The 17,974-nt window shown below is 42.7% G+C and overlaps 1 pseudogene; it reads right to left on the bottom strand.

The window, feature by feature from the left end:
• Positions 1 to 14,786: 14,786 nt before the first annotated feature.
• LOC147690134 (uncharacterized) lies at positions 14,787 to 16,383 on the bottom strand (annotated as a pseudogene).
• Between the last annotated feature and the right edge of the window lie 1,591 nt (positions 16,384 to 17,974).

Here is a 17,974-nt window from a genome sequence, read left to right as displayed (position 1 = left end):
ATGAGCTTCCTGGGCATTTATTCAAGGCAAACATTGATTTTTGGACCAAAAACCTGACCCATCTGTACTCCGAATGTTGGCTCCGGGGGGAAGTTCCAGATTCGTGGAGAGGCTCGCTTTCACAGCCTATCCACAAAAAAGGCCCAAAATCGGAACCTGCCAATTACCATGATTGCCTTGTTGGATATTGAGGGTAAAGCTTACGCTAGCGCCATCCTGAGGGACCTCGCAGACTGGTCAAGTGCAGCTGGCATCCTTCCACTCTGCCAAACCGGATTTAGACCGGGGTCAGCCACAGTTGATAACATCATCGCTCTCTCCTATCTGGCGCATCGCGCACGGACAGGCAAAAGCCTTCCACTCTTCGCATGCTTTATTGACAGCATAGAGAGCATTGCTGTAGTCAAGGCGGCTGGTGACAAGGGCATGGGTGATTGTCTTTCTGGTGTTGACTGGGATCCATATGGTGATTCTGAGAAGCGTGCGAAGGGTGTGGAAGCAGGAGGAGGCAACTGCATTGACTTGATATTTCATGGTCTGTTTGCTGTTGAGCGTAATGGCATGGTTCCATTCATAGTCTGTTGGTGTGGGTGTTGGTCCACATTCTGCTACCCACCAGCTGTGGTGGTCCCATACAGATGTGCTCTTTCCGAAGATCAGAACTTCAGTCTTGTCAGAGTTGAGTTTAAGGCAGTTGTCTCTCATCCAGTTGCTAACGTTGGTTATGGCATTGCAGAAATTAGTTCTGGTGTTGGAGGGGTCTTTGGTAAGCGGGAGAATGTTGTCTGCATAGGAAAGTATGTTGAGGCCATGGTTTCTAATGATGTCTGCAAGATGTAGGTGTTGAACAAGGTGGGGTTAGGGATGATCCTTGGGGTATGCCGCATATGATGTCTCTGAGTTCGGAGGTGAAGGGAGGCAGCCAGATGCTCTGAAAACATCCTGTGATGAAGGAGGTGATCCATTTGAGAGCATTTTTTTCTGTATGCCGCAATAGTAGAGTCTGTTGATGAGGGTGTGGTGGGAAAGAGCGGCAAGCGCAGCAGAGACATCAAGGAGGAACAGGGTCACAGTCTCTCTGCAGTCGAGAAGGGTTCTGATGTCTTCTGTGGCAATGATCATCGCAATCTTAGTGCTGGACATAATATAGAAATCAAAAAAAGTGCTAAAGCACTAAACAAGGAACGTAAATGGTTCCACAAAAGCAGGACTGAACAAAATAGGAAGGAATTACAAGAAGCCAAAAAAAGTCACGTAAAAAAGGTGTGGGCCACAAAGCGAGCCCATTTCGATTCACAATGGTTAATTATATTTGAGTTGCTGAGGCCGGGAAAATCACAGGAGTTTTGGAACTACATATGCAACTTGGGAAGAGGCCCAAATCATAGAGAAAATGCCCTCAAAGCCTCCATCTGGGTCGCCCAGGTTAAGGCATTATGAACCAATGATGGTTCAGCACACATGCAAAAGGTAACACCTATTCCGGAAGATTACCTTGACTCTACTATCGAGACGATGGCCTCACCGGAAAAATCGTTGGTTTCTAAGATCTTAAAAAATATTAGACATAAAGCCGCTCCGGGCTCCAATGAGCTTCCTGGGCATTTATTCAAGGCAAACATTGATTTTTGGACCAAAAACCTGACCCATCTGTACTCCGAATGTTGGCTCCGGGGGGAAGTTCCAGATTCGTGGAGAGGCTCGCTTTCACAGTCTATCCACAAAAAAGGCCCAAAATCGGAACCTGCCAATTACCATATGATTGCCTTGTTGGATATTGAGGGTAAAGCTTACGCTAGCGCCATCCTGAGGGACCTCGCAGACTGGTCAAGTGCAGCTGGCATCCTTCCACTCTGCCAAACCGGATTTAGACCGGGGTCAGCCACAGTTGATAACATCATCGCTCTCTCCTATCTGGCGCATCGCGCACGGACAGGCAAAAGCCTTCCACTCTTCGCCTGCTTTATTGACTACTCGCCGGCATTTGATGGGGTCAACCTCGCAATCCTGTGGCATAAACTGGTCCAATGGAACATCAATCCGGGGCTGCTAAGAGCGATACAGTCCCTGTATCAAAAAACTTGGGTGCGTATCAAACTCTCAAGGGACCAAGCTTCTGCTAAGATCTACACAGACAGAGGCCTAAAGCAAGGGTGTGTGCTAGCCCCACTACTATTCAACTTATACACGGCGGACATGGAGAGGGCCTTGACTGGCGCCGCCCTGGCCACTCCAAAGATCGGCGGGCACAAAATACACTTTATGCAATATGCTGATGACCTGGTCCTTTTGGATCACACGAGAATGGGGCTGCAAAAGGCGTTGACGGCACTTGCCGTATACAACGATAAAAATAGGCTTGTAGCTAATCGATCTAAATCAAAGGTAATTATATTCGGGCATCATCCAAGGAAAAAATCTTTGAAATGGAGGCTAGGCAATCTATTGCTGGAAAGTACACAGCGCTACATTTACCTGGGCATTTGTTTTCAGGAGTCGGGGCTCCCAAGTGCCCATCTTAAGTCTATCAAGACCAAAGGTAAATCTATTACCTATGCCATCTGTAAGCTGCAAGCCTCCCTACACAGCCCGTCTACTACGGCCATTAACAGAGTGCTTAAAGCCAAGCTCATGCCGGCACTCAACTACGCCCTTCAGGCATTCCCAGGTAAACTGAGCTATGAACTGGAAAAAATTCATTGCAGGGCATACAAGAAACTTTTCCACCTCCGAAGCTGCACCAGAAACACCCTTGTATGCTTGGAGTTCTCACTCAACCAGCAAAATCTGGAAGAGCTGGCTGCCTTAAGCAAATATTATTTTTTAACGACGGCGGCACAAGAGAACACTCTGAAGGCAGTCCTGAAATGTATTTTCAGTGAGCCAGGGAATCCTTGGCCGGCCTCCCTTGAAGTGGCTAAGGCCCAACTTAACCTTGCTATGGACTCCTGGAATCCTGAATATGCTACATATCCCACAATCAAAAATGCGATTAAAAAAAAGTGCACGCGCGGTCACGGGAACTGGATCTGGAGTCTCTGTGGTGAAGAAAAGACTTGCATGAGACCCTGTGTTTCCCGCACATCCTGAACTCCCCCAAACAGCATCTCACGCAGGCAGTGGGAAGTGCAGCCCTTTACAAGATCCTGGCCTACAGACTACATCCGTTGCCTCTTAAAGAACTTTATCCATGTGGCAAGGCCAGCCCAGGTGCACAGGTATGCAGGCACTGCAGCTATAAACGGGAGTCACTGGCACATCTTCTTTTCTATTGCCCTGCTCTGCAGTTGCCCCGCAGTCTTTATCTTAGGCCATTACTTAGACATTCTGGGTCAAGCTCTGCAAAGGACGGGATTTTTTCACCTCTACACCCTGTCCAGTGTTATGCATATGGCGGCCTTTGGGAAGTTTATCTTTAAAGCACGGGCAATGCTGATGACTGCTACTGGCCAGACCACAGAGCCTTCTGCCGGCCCATGAACCTTTCTCCCGCTTCTTTGCATTTTTGGATTAACTATACAACTTGACTTTTGAAATTTCCTTGATTTTAATTTTTGTAACGTGATGACTGTTGTATTTCTGGTTTTATGTAATGTTTTTAGTAACCAACAATAAATATTCATTCATTCATTCATTCATTCTTAGTGCTGTGGTGTGAAATTCTGGAAATACCCTGCCCTGTTCCCATGACCATATCCCGGTCACTGCAGAAAGTCTGTAATTGAAAGAAGAAGTAAGATAAAGCCAGAGGGTGGGCATTGACATTGCTCCATGATGGTGTGGAAGCTGTAGAAACCGCATGGCACATCTTGGTTCTTCATATTGTCAGATGGATTTCTGCCAACTGGATTCCATCCTTTAAAAAAATGATTTTGGTAGAAATGGTGGAATAGACCTAAATAGGTAAAGAAAGCATAGTAAAAGAAAAATGTTAATCACGTTTCACCTGCCAATAAGGCCTAGATTCATGCTTAACTTCCAATGTACGCAGACGCAGTGACTGAATGCTGGTGCTATGCTTCGGGACCTGTATAAAAGGCTTTAGATAAAGGGCAGATTACAACGGAAACAGCTGGCGGCCGTGCCCAGTGCCCTAGCCTATATAAAAGGGATCGGATAGTTGAACCATATATGTGATTTGTGCCATTAAGGATGCATAAAGAGCCTTGGTGCGCCTAGGAACACGCAATTACTTAGGCCCATAACATTTATGATCGACCACAAGAACCTCCAGGAGACCTGATCGCACTCAGAAGAAGCTGATAATCAGAGATATTTACACACTTTATTTTACCCACCCTCCAGAATCAGTATTTTACCTACATTTCAGTTTGGCGTATTTGACACCTCAATCTATATCATGTTCTCTGTGAGTTATATAATCACTCACATTTTCCATTGCCTTCTACACGTCTTTTGTCCATTGCCATGTTTTTCTCTGTAGTTCCATTGGTAGTGTTATTGCAGTATGCTCACGCTCTTACTGTATTCCATATCTGGAATCAGTAGTCCAGTATAGAGATGCCACAAAACTCACCGCCATCGCCTTTTCTTGTAATGCACTGTGTGATTTATGATATGGCTCTTAATGATTGTGTTGGTGTAGTTTGCCAGTCATACGATGTTTATTACCTGAAGAGCACTTTATGATTGTAAATAATATTCAGTCGATGCCCTTTGATTCTCTGTCAACTTGCATTGTTCACTGACAGGTTGCAGTCATGATAGAATCCTTTATTGTGTGTAGATCACATCAAAGGAAGCACCACAATTACATCACCTATGGCATGACGAAGGCTGCCGTAGCCCCTGAGGAGTAGGGTAGTCCTAGAGCCTTTATTTGTCCATTGAAGAGGCCCTTCCCAAGCCCTCATTCGAGGTGATTTTCCAGATACAATTTGCTCAGGCAATTATCACCCATTATGGCAATTACTGATGTGCAATTTTCATACTTTTTCGAGTGTTTTACCTTTTCATAGTCAATATTGTGGGCATTTCACATAATTTGCACTCTTCCGAGGTGTGCACATTTTAAATTATGTCCCTGAAAATGTTATGCTAGGTTTTCGCAGGAAAATTGTTTGCCGGAAAAAACCTCAGGGGCAAATTTATCAATCTTTCACACAGCGCAACGCCGCAAACTATCTTGCTGGACTGCACTGTGCTGCAGTGCATGAAAGGAAAGGAATGCACAGTATTTACCACTATGTGGCACATTCCAGTCCTTTCCTAGTGCTGGTGCACTTTTGGCTGACTAGCGCCAATGCAGGCACCCTTCTGTCATGTTATTCCTACGTTGTAGATAGGATTATTTTAATGCAGGACAGGTCCTCCTCCACAAAAACAATCTTGAGAGGCATTTTCCTCTTTCTATGTGTGATGCAGAATGCTGCACACACAGAAAGAAGAAAAAACAAGGAGAAATAAAGATATTTCTCCTTGTTATGCCTCACCTGGGGAGGCGTTCCATTTTGACACATACCCATGTCAACCATTAATGGTAAATCTGGTAATGCACCTTATATCCATGGGTGGATGCAAAGGAACACCTGGTCCACCCATGGAGCTCCTTCCTGCCTCAGAGTAACACAAAAGCACAAAACAATGTTCACAAGGAACTCATTTAATCTGCAACTAGAGTAGTTGCTCTGATTAAATCTTAGTCAAAAATATATTTATTAATTTATGACCCTCCACTGAGTCACAGTACAAATTATATCAGAATATCTATACATACTTGTGTATTCGCATTCCTTAAAGAAAACAAATCTTTTAATTAAAGATATACCTTACTTCAGCTGAAGTAGGTAATTTTATTCTGCAGTTACAATCTGTACCATAGACGTATTTCCTTAAACATAAGTCACTAAAATATTTGGATTTTGTTGCACATTCGTAGTGGTATTGTGAACCGCAGTGAAGTGCCCATAATCTATTTTAGTGAGAACTGTGTGACATACAGCCTTATTCATGAACCCGAAATCTGCTCGCAAAGGGCCAGATTCTGAGAATCTGGCCCTTTGCGAGTGCGATTTTTGCATTTGGGATTCATCATCCCAATTGCAAAAATCTCTATTTGCTACATCGCATATTTGCGAGGAATTACATTTAAGGAATCTCTATTTGAGATTCCTTAAATGTAATTCATCATCCATTTTTCAATTGCGAAATCGCAATTTCGGGCCGCAATTTACCGCGAGGTCAAACCTCGTGGTAAATTGCGAAAACTCAGAAAAATGCATTTAAATGCATTTTTCTGAGTTGCATGTTACACACACACATGTCCTTTAGACATGTGTGTGTGCAACACCTGTGTAAATTTTCATTGCAGGGGTGCTACAGGGTGTCCTTTGGACACCCTGGCACCCTTGTAATCGCAATCTCATTTGCGATTAGCTAATTGCTAATCGTAAATAAGGAATGACTCCCCATGCATTCCTATGGGCCTTTTGGCCCATAGGAATGCATGGGGAGTTATTCCTTATTTGCGATTAGCAATTAGCTAATCGCAAATAAGGAATCAGTGGGAATCGCAATTAATATTGCAATTCCTACATGAATCCCGTTTTGCGAGTTTGTAATAGCGATTCCTTATGAATCGCTATTATAGACTCGCAAAACGGCCCGTTCATGAATCAGGCTGATAGTGATGTATGGTGTCAACAGCGTTTCGACCCTCTCTAGATAAGAGATCTCTTCAGGACTGTGCTTCTGGGGAGAAAATTACAAAAAACAATTTGATGGACAGAATGTAGATCAATGTCTTACATTCACCTCAGTACAAGGATCTGGGCCTAAATCCATCGTTTTTTGCACTCCACACCACCCTGGGTCAGATAATGGCTTTATGCAAATCAGCTCTGACCCTGTGCCCCATGGGAACAGTCCAGTCCGAACTACAACAGCCATATCTCTGGGGAGAATACAGCACAGACATGTTTTCATATAGTATCCAGGATGTAGGATGTCGGTTGAATGGTGAAGCACAGAAACAATAGATATCAGACTAGTACTAGGTTCCACCAAAGGAATAACTGGGATACTCCAGGGTGTAGGTAGAACCCAAAGCGTTCACTTCACTTGTCTATTATTCATGTAGTAGTGCTGACACACGTTCGGCGTCACATCTCCTGTACTCGATCGAGCATTTACTTCTGTCAGAGTAACACAAGGCAGGATTTGCGCTGCCTTGCCGTACCCTAGATTTATCAACCCATGCAGGGCCACGCAAGGTGGCCTTGGGTAGTTTGACAAATCTCAATAAAATTTTGCAGTACCTTGCACCACCTTGTGTGGAGTATGGGCAACGCAAACCCTTGGGGGCAGATTTACAATAACTGGTGCATCCCCAGGGATTGGCCAGTTATTGTGCGCCACAGCTCCGCCACCCATGGTGCGCCACATTTTCAATGCGGCGCACCATGGGGCAAAAACGGCACAGATGTGTGACTCATCTGTGCCGTAAAGGTGGCGCATTGCTGGAGATGCGTCGCAAGCGCGACGCAGCTCCAGCAAGGCTCGGGGGTGCCCTTTCTGTCCAATGCTTCGTCAAGCCTTACGCCTGCTTCAAGCAGGCGCAGGGTTTTGACGCGGCATTGGTCTAAAAGTGACTGAGTGAAATCTTGTAGATTTCACTCAGCCACTTTTGCGAGGCGCATCTGCGCATCTGCCCCGGAACGCCCACCCAGCGCCGGAATGCCCACATGTGGCGCAGGGCTTTACAACGTGACGCATCTGCCTAGATGCGTCACGTTGTAAATGGGTCGCAGGGATGCGCGACGTTTACGCAAGTCCGATATAAATCTGCCCCTTAATAAATATGGGCTCCAGTATGCACACTTCGCACCGAAGTTGTAGTCATGTTTCAGACGCAAATTCTCAAAAAGGTAGTGGCACCGTCTTTGGAATGCGGCCTTTCTCTGATTTATGGCATCTCATCAGCTTTTGCAGGGATAGTCCATCACTTTTCTGTTATGCCACTTTGCACCATATTTTCTTTTTATATCACTGGACTATAGTTGATTGACAACAAATACATTCGAAAATCTTTATTATTTATTATATTTTGTTATATCTTCTGTCTCTCTGCTGCTACGCGCATACTGCTCGTGGAAAGCTTCCTGTCCTGGGACATCCAGGTCATTGGCCCAGTTCCAATCCATCCTCTGAAGGGGCGAGCCAAATTTCCTCTTGTACGTTTATAAATAACGCGTTTCTTCCTCAAGTAATTAAATTGGAGCAATACTTTTCCAACCAGTGCGCAAATGTAATTTCTGTTCCTCGCTCGGAGTAACACTATACCTGTGATGTTATTTTAAGGTTGAGGCCGCTTTTATGATGGTGTAAAAATTGTTCTATTTCAGCATTTTGAATGGTAGCAGAAAGATGATCAAACTTTCTACTTAACAGCTGTTTCTCAATAAAGCAGCACGGAAAATTATTGCAGAACTGAGCTGAGCATGAAAGGTAACACTTGATTTTACGTGACTTTTCAGCATTGGATTTAGATTGTTAAACTTGGGGTTTGCAGCTCCAAATGTCTAGTGGCTGATCTCAGAGCGGGTTCCTAGAGATGATGTCAAGGTGCAATAACAGTCGTCGGATGCTTTGTGTTAGGTGATGGAGTACAGTTTTAGTTCACAAGTCAGAATTATGGCTGCAGATGGAAAAGAGTCTAACGACCTTGAAAATAAAACATTATTAAATAGCTTTTGTATGATACATTTATATACACATTGGAAGGTGCCGCTAAAAATTCAGGGGGGAGATAAATTTGCTGTAGATTACATCTCTTTGTATTCCTGCCATACATAAGCCAGGGATATGAAGGTTCTCTTTATATGGGTATTTGGATAATATGCAGTGATAGATGAAATGACTGCAATAAAAATTAAGAGATATATTTTTTCAGAACATGCCTTATGCCCATATCCACCAGCTAGGCCAGTACACGAGTAAGACAGACATGTTGTCTGTTTCTGTAGTTGCATTTATGATACACCAAACAAAACATAGCGACCAATATAGAGGAACCATATTGGGCTGTAAGAATCGTGTTGGTAGCAGGATGCTATCGTTGCCTTTTAATCCCTAACATAGTTATATTTTTTCTGCATTTGCTTTGTCACAGCTTGGTGGAACTACTATTTTGTATCAGTATGAAATAACACAATGTGTATTTGAAAGCACACATCTTGGCGCTGAATAGCAGTTGTTTATTGTTATCCTGCTCAATGGTACTAATTTTATCGACCCCAGACGGATGAAAGGCTGAGTGGACCCACTAGTATTTGAACCTGTGACTGTGAGATCAAACACAGGCCTCTACAGTGAACGCATTAGTCCACTAAACGGCTGGACCTGACTGTGTACTTTGATTATTATGACAAGGGGCATCCTCACACTAGCTCACGGGAAATTATCCCTGCCCCCTCGCTCTTAACCATTAAAAAAGTCATGCTCTTAAAAACTCCAAGGAATTTTGATTTTGAATGGGAATCACCATCAATGCCTCCATTGGGAAATGTCATTGTGCTCTGGAACCAAGTAGGGCCTTGGGAAATTGTGATCTTGTTCTTACCTAGGAATGGCAGTTTCAGCAAATTTAATGACCAAACAAAATCTAGTGATTACGTTTATATAGACTGAACTATATTCTCAATAACAAATAGGTGGTTTACTGATTATGAATGGCATTTATGAAGTAGTGTGGCTCACTGGTTAGAGGCGGCAGACCACCAGACCGCCGGGGATGCCTGGTCTCACCCTGGAGATACCCATTAAGGGACCATCTCTCAGGGAAGCCAGGAAGGGTTTCGCAGCGGTCGAAGCGCCTTGGGACCCTACGGGTAAGTAGTGCGCTATATTAATGCCTATACATTACATTTATCACTGTTATTCTTCAGTTTGACAGGTGTAAGTATTTTGTTGTGTAGAATGTTCAGTACCAGAGAGAGCTGAGACGCCTATGATGTAACATTAGAATGCTGGGGCCGTTATGAGGTGTAGGAGAGGCCAGGTAGCTGAGAACTGGAGGAAGATTAAAGAGGAGCAAGGAGTTGACCTGAGAAGGAATCACTTTTATCTCCAGAGATGCCCCAGAGGCCTGGGACCTTAAATGTTTTTCAGAGAACCAAATAAAATTAAATGATCTTCCTGGAAAAAAGTGACCTCCATTGTGCCATGTATATTTGCCCTTTCTATATATTGGGAAGAATAGAGGTTTATTTATTGGTCATTTTAGCCAACGAACTTCATTTTTTTTAATAAAGTTTTATTTTATTTTCACCTGGTATAAGACTTAAATACATTCAAAAATACTTTCAGTTCATCAAGTATGTCACATACATAAACAAGACATAAATAGATCACTTTTCAAATTACAAAGTATAAGCGCTGAGCCATATCAACGACCTCAAATAAACAATTAATAGTAGTCTTTGGGTACATCAGTTCAATTCTAGGTTCCCCCAAATTTTCTCAAATTTCTTTATCGATCGAACACCTCTAAGTTCTGCCACTGTGCACTCCATAATTTTTATTTCATTGACCAAGTACCACCATTCCAAAGCATTAGGTGAATTAGGGTTAATCCAGGCCCTGGCTACAGTTAATTTAGCACATGAAAATAAAATTGATAACAGTATATGATGTGGTTGATTGGTCAAATGTGGACCGAGTATTACCATAAGTGCCGTTATTGGAGAACTAAGGATATTTTTTGCGACTAAAATTTTTTCCACTTCTTCCCAAAACTTCCCGAGTTTTGGACATGAAAACAGCATATGTACAAGATCTGCCACATACTCAGCACATTTCGGGCATTTGGTTTTTTCTCCCAAGATATTATTTGAGGACCATTTAGAAAAATTTTCTGGAGTATAATATAACATATATATAGTTCTATACTGTTGTAGTCGTAGGCTAGATGATCGTACGTGATAATGGATGTTAGTGTAGGATTTACTTATTTGTTTTCCTGTAAAATTGGTTCCAAATTTTAGGTTCCATTTGTTAGCTAGTGCATCGTTATCGTCAGATCTTAAACTTATAAAAAATGTATATGCCGAGCTGATTATAGATTTCTCTTTTTTAGAGTTTAAGAGATCCCAGATTCCCCCGCTCGACACAGTGTTTATTCTGTTCTTATGCACTAAAAAGTCATAGATTTGAATATATTTAAACCTATGTATTTCGGATAGTCCAAATAAGTGTTTTAAAGTAAGAAAATCTAATATGCCTTGTGAGTTGTATAAATCACCCAGAACCAATATACCTTTCGGTTGCCACCTTCGAGATTCCCCATCACTAAATATATTCGGAAGACCAGGATTGTTCCACAAAATCAGTTGAGAATGGAATATAGTAGTTTTACAATACTCAAGAATGTCCTTCCATACTCTTACTATATCCTGTGCAGTCTTGAATTTAACCCGTTTGTAGTAATTGGGATCTGTGGAATGGAGTAGAAATTGCTTAGAATCTCCCTTTAATAATAAATTGTGATAGAAAAGCAAGTCCTCAGTTTTCAGTAATGATCGTATACGTCTTACAAATGAGGCCCAAAAGTATCATTTCATGTCGGGAAAATTTAGACCGCCAAATCCAATTTGGTTTTTCAGTGTTTTTAACGATCTCCTAGCCTTCTTGTACCCCCAAATAAAGTTACAAAAAATCCTATCTAATTGTTTAAAAAAAAGCCTATTCTGTGTCAAAGGGATTGATATAAATAAATATAAGTATTTAGGTATAATTTTCATTTTTATCAGATTTATTCTACCGATTAGACTTAGTGGGAGTCGGTGCCATGTTTTCAAATTCGAGATAGTGGTTTTCATTAAATCATTATAGTTGATGGCGTTAAGTTCTTTAATATTTGAAGTAATTTTAACTCCAAGATAGGTTGCGGTCTTACATATTTCAGGCACCGGTTGAGGGGGGACAAAGTTAGCTATTATTTGGGTTTTGTGAGCGTTTAATTTGTAGCCTGATACAATGCCAAATTTAGATGCTTCAAAGTTAATAGCTCTTAGAGACTCATTTGCTTCGGTCGAATAGATAGCGATATCGTCAGCATACGCAGTGATTTTTAAGCTTTGTCTACCAGTCTTAAAGGGTATTATTACTGGCTGAGTATCCAAAGCTTTTAAAAACGGTTCCAATGAGAGGGCAAATAGGAAAGGTGACAGAGGACACCCTTGACGTGTGCCCCTCCTAATTGGAAAGCACGATGATGTAAGACCCCCATAACTGGTGTATGCCGTTGGGTTGTCATAAAGTGCCCGAATCCCGTTTAAAAATTCTCCACCGAACCCCATTGATCCCATAGTATGCCATAGATAGTCCCATCCCACCCGATCAAATGCCTTTTTGGCATCAAGCATTATCATGGCAAGGGGAGTTGCCTCTACCTCTGCTATGTCAAATGCTGTTATTGCCGTGTTGACATGAGCTGATGTATCCCTCCCTGTTATAAACCCGTGCTGCTGTGTGTTAACAATTTTGGGCATTAATGGTGCAAGCCTTTTAGCCAAGCATTTTGCAAAGATCTTTGCATCTGCGTTGATCAAGGAGATCGGTCTATATGAACCCATCTCCTCTTTAGGTTTACCCTTTTTATGAAAAAAGATTATTTTGGCTTTATTCCAGGAACGGGGGGCTGACCCGGTTCTGCCGATATGGACTATAACTTCTAAAAGAAAGGGTGGTAACTCGTCTAAGCATAATTTATAAATTTCCAGAGGGATGGTATCCTCACCCGTGGCTTTTCCTATAGGCAGTGATTGTATAGCCTCCTTTAGTTCTTCACTTGTTATTTCTAAAGCCAATTCCTCTGCTTCGTTTGTTGTTATCTGGTTCGTTAAATTTTCTTTTAAATAATTCTCAATTATAAAGTCATTAGGCAAGTTCTCCGGTGTATACAGAGTTTCATAATATTTAGCAAACTGTTGAATTATATCTTTTGGCTGATTGTATCTATTATTGTCAACCCCCAAGATTTGGACAATCGTAGACTCCGCTCTATTCTCCGCCACTTTAAGTGCTAAAATTTTGCCGATTTTATCTCCACCCTCATATTGTGAGAATTTATATTTATGGATCTGTGCGCTGCTTTTTTTTAGAAGAATTTCTTTGGTCTTACATTTTAGCTGACTAAGATTTGCACTGATTTCCAGAGTGGATAAGTTATCTCTTAAAGCTTGTACTAGCTTTGTCTCCTCGGCAGCAATATCAGAGGTCAGGGCTGAATTATATTTATATCTTTCATAGTTCTGTTTCAAGACAAAAGTTTGCGTAAACCCTCGAATGCTGGCTTTGCATGTATCCCATACTGTTAAGCATGAAGCAGTATTTCTATTAATAGTCAAGATTCTGTAATATGTTGTTTTAGTTGTGAGATGAAAGTCGTATTAGATATTAAATTCCTGGGAAATGTGAAAGGTCTCGGGGGTTTACGATTCAGAGAGGTAGTAAATTCAATCATAATGGGGTTGTGATCAGATGTTATACGTGGATGTATTGCCATTGATGTAGTGCTCATCAGTGAATCTGAAACAAAAGCCATATCTAGACATGAACAGAGCCTGTGGGGTGCTGAATAGTATGTGTAACCAGGAGTGTTTGGGTATAAAGAGCTCCATACATCTCTGACGTTGTGTAATTTACATAGATCTAAAATAGATGTTCTTGTTTTGGGCATTCGTTTGTAATTACCCGGACGTGTAGTATCCGTTTGACAGTTCAGAATGCAATTGAAGTCACCCATTATTATTACTTCTCCCTCCTAGTCTAATAAAGCTATATTTAACTGTTCGAATATTCTGGGATCTTCTTTGTTAGGCCCATATACAACACAGGCTACAAGCTTCACATTGTTAAAACAGAGTTGAGTAATTGCCCACCTGCCCCATTTGTCACAAGTTGTTTTAATAATTTTTGCCTTAAACCTTTTGTCTTTCAATATAGCAACCCCTCTTGTAGGGGAAGCAGCAGCCGAGTTGGTTATCATCTCAAAACCCAATTGACTTAGCAGCTTCTTATCTTTATCTATAATATGGGTTTCTGACAGAAAAAGTAAGTGGGGGTTGTATAATCTTAGTTCTTCGGCAACTAAGCGCCTTTTACGTTTGTTGTTCAACCCTGAGACATTCCATGCCAAACATTTAATAATATGTATCACTTATATAAGATACAGTGTCGATAATCAACATTCGTTCCATCCTTTCTATTAATCCAATGCTTCGTTCTTTCTCTTTTATCATGTATTGTTCCAAATAAAGAATATACTTTACAAACATCGATCTCACATCAAGTCCTTCTACCAGGTTGAAAATATTTTTTTTCATTTTTCCCCCAACCCTCCCTCCACCTTCCCACCTCACCCTCACCTTCCCCTGTCTGCGAAGACCCACCCCCCTCCCCCCCCTTACCTATTGCTGCCATTGATGAGGCAGCGCCTGCGGCAGTGACCGATAACCCCTCCCCCTCCCACTGGAGCGTCAGTTATTAGTATTGCCTCCTCAACACTAATGTTAACCTCGAGGTGGCGCGTTATATTTAAGTGTGTTATACATCCAGTGCAGTCTAGCACTACTAAATAATAGAGAAAGAAAAGAAATTACGTGATTAAGTATTTGAAGATTCGGTGCCCCACCTAGATCTTAAATTCCCCTGTTCTCCACGTTCCCCGTGCCCCATGCCCCTTCATAATCCCATTTCTATTTATCTAATAATTCTGTATCACTTATGCAGAGAGAAAAATAAACCCCCTCTTTTTCCTTCAGTCTTCAGTCTTTACTCCTGTTGACGCTGGCTAGATATGACTGTGCCTCTTGTACATCGCTAAAGAAGTTTGTGCGCCCTTTCCTAATCACTTTAAGTCGGGCGGGTTCTTGTAGATATGCTAGGCCTCCCAATTTATTGATTGGGTCAATTAATTTTCGCATTTCCCATCTTTTGTCCATCGTAGTTTTACTAAGATCTGAACGCGTGAAGATGGTAAGATTGTCAATAGTTATTAGGGTATTAGGCTTAGCTTTTTGCCACACAGCTTGCCGAAGCAGAAAGTTACCAAAATGTATTAAGAATGGGCGTGGGAATTTGCTATTCTGACGTTTTTGGCCAAGTGGAAGTCGGTGTGCTCTTTGTATTTGGGAGTCCCAATCCCAGTCTGAGAGATCCGGGAAGGCACGAGGCAAAAGCATCACCAAAAAAGCCCTTGGATCGGACCCTTCTAGCCCTTCCGGGATTCCGTAAAGTTTAAAGTTTGATCTCCTTTGTTGGTTTTCCAGGTCCTCGACTTTCCCCTGGAGTTGAGTTAATTCTGCGTCGTGGCGCCCCACAGTGGCATCTAGCCGTTGTGTTCCCTCTTCTACCACTACTGTACGCTGTTGGAGCTCTATTATCTCCTGTGTAATGCCCTTAAGTATAGAGGTTAGGTCAGTTATGGAGGTTTGCAGTCTTACATTGTCACTTTTCAATTGCTGATAATGCGCTTCTGATTCTACCCTTTGACTTATCAAAAGTATTAGTATAGTGTCTAGTTGGGGATGACCAGTATTTCCCAACCTGATCTCTTCCGTTAAGTTTGTGTTTGTATTTTCAACAAAGGGTTTAATTAAGTCAGTATCTATATCCACAGATATCGGTATATTAGAAGCTGTGTCAATTAATAGGAGATCTTTTTCCCCTGCAATTAGTTCAGGAGGGATGTGGCTGGGAGTTTGCGTCATAGAAGGCCCCATTACGGGGTATGTAGTGTCTCATTATCTATGGGGCTACCCCCTGAGAGCCTTAAAGCCATACTCTTGACTAACCCCTTAGCCTCAATCCACTTTCTTAGCGGACTCTTGTCGGTGACCGTTTTTTTAGTAATCAAAGGGGCTGCTCCTGTAGCCAAATTAGACAAAGCTCTCCCTCTCTTCTTGTGGATTGTCTTGGCTTTACCTCTGCGTCTCTGTGAGGGTAGCCTACTCAGGGTCTTATCCGTAGATTTATTTAATTCCTCCTCTGTATCATCATCACAGTCTTCAAAGGAGAGGTGTCCTCAGCCGCTTCCAAAGTCTGTTCTGAATAAGCATTACCCATTGGGCACGTTTCAGGACCGCTGTTTTCTTCTATTATGTCTTTGTCTGTGACTAAAGCATCCGATAATGTCGTAGAGATATTTAATGAGTGGGGCCCCCCATTTGTCTCCTTTATTCCTTCTGTTGCCTCGAGGCTTTTTAAGGTCTCCCTAGTCTCACTGCCTCCAGTAAGGTTAGGAGATGTAGCTGGGAGATCTGATAAAGCAAAATCTTCATTGTTGTTTGTGTTATCCAATAGCATGATATGTTGGGTAGGTGCTGCTGCCCCATCTTCTTTGAGGGAAGAAGCTTTATCCATGCATAGCCCTGATGAGGAGTGTGCGGCAACCTGTATTTCCCTATCGCCATTTAATACAACAGAAGTGGGTTGTGTCCTGGTATTCAACGGGGGGTCCCGCACCTCCCCCAAAGCCATCCCGGAATTAGTACTATCCGTCATGTCTACACCTTTCTGTGCCATTTAAGGTATTGTCCCGCAATTCAGCAACAGAGGAGGGCGCAGGATCGTCTTACCTGTCGCCTTCCTATCGCTCCCCTTCAGGATAGCCGCCTTATGAGGAACATCTGTGTCTCCTTGGGTTGGTGCTGCCGCTGCAACATTTACTGCCGCTTTCTCCGCTCCCCCCGTCGTCGTATCTTCTATAGTCACCACGGCCGTGGTAACCAAAGGGGCAGAAGCTGGGGCTGTAGATGAAGGCTGAGCGGCTGCCGCCGCTGCTGCTGCCGCTGCTGCTGCTGTAGCGGAGGTTTTGGTGTTCCCCGTTGTGCGCGGAGGATGTTTGGGTGACATGGCTCCTGGTGCTACTGTTGCCCTCCGCGTCAGACCAAACAAATCGATACTTGGACGAGCGAGCCGGTTTGCAAACCAGTCCCTGACCGCTCGCCAGATATTTGTAGACAGCCACAGCATCCGGTGAGAGCGGCTGTGGAACGCTGGAGAGCTGACCCAGGTGAGTCGTTAGTAAAAGGGAGCGGCTGCATTGTCGCTATGCCGCTGTGCTGGTCCGACTCAATCAGTCAGGTCTGACCCGTTTTTCGCCACTCTTCTTTCCGATTTCCGATTATCACCTCGCCGTATGGGCCATCATTAGATTTTTAAGTTGTTCTTAGGGGTTTTAGAGGCTCTAACGGTCCGCTGATGCCAGCGTGGAGGAGAGAGCTCTCGGTCTGCCGCACAGCAGAGTCCTCACTCCGCCATCTTGGACTCCGTTATCTGATGAGCCAACGAACTTCAAAGAATAGAATGAAAACACAATGGGATATTTTCAAACTGTAATATGTATTAAAGGTAAGATGTTTGTTACTTTAAAGCAGGGGTCTCCAAACCGGTCCTGGAGGGCCGGATCCATGCCAGATTTTTGGGATATCCCCAGTGAGATACATGAAGTAATTTAAAAATTTTAAAAATCTGGCATGGATCCGGCGCTCCAGGACCGGTTTGGAGACCCCTGCTTTAAAGAATGTTAATACCATGGTATTCTAGAGTGAGGTATTAGAATGTTCTGTGAGTGACTGTAATCATTCAAGGAGCAGACTTCATGTGTGGAGTACTGGTCATGGGTTCTTCTGAATAAATACTGGAATTGAATGCTGAAGACTCATTCTGGGTTATTTTGTATAAGATCCCTTACTACATTTATTGGCAACGGGATTTATGAATTGACAGGACCCACCGAAAAAAAATTCAAATCGTGAGTTTTGACTTTAAACAAAATTGCTACTTTAGCATATTTGTTCCAGAATGACTTTTCATATAACTTTCTATTTACCTTGTGGTACATTTGCCTACCTATTAAGGCTGATGGCGAGTTTTACCTGCATTTGATTGTTTTCGTTTTGAAAAGTACCGGCAAGGAAAACTCAGTAAATGGTATTAGCTTTGCATTCTG

Source organism: Lissotriton vulgaris, chromosome 9, assembly GCF_964263255.1.
Source record: "Lissotriton vulgaris chromosome 9, aLisVul1.2, whole genome shotgun sequence".
Lineage (NCBI taxonomy): Eukaryota > Metazoa > Chordata > Amphibia > Caudata > Salamandridae > Lissotriton > Lissotriton vulgaris.
The sequence above is the reverse complement of the archived record's forward strand: the minus strand, read 5'-3'. Positions and strand labels throughout refer to the sequence as shown.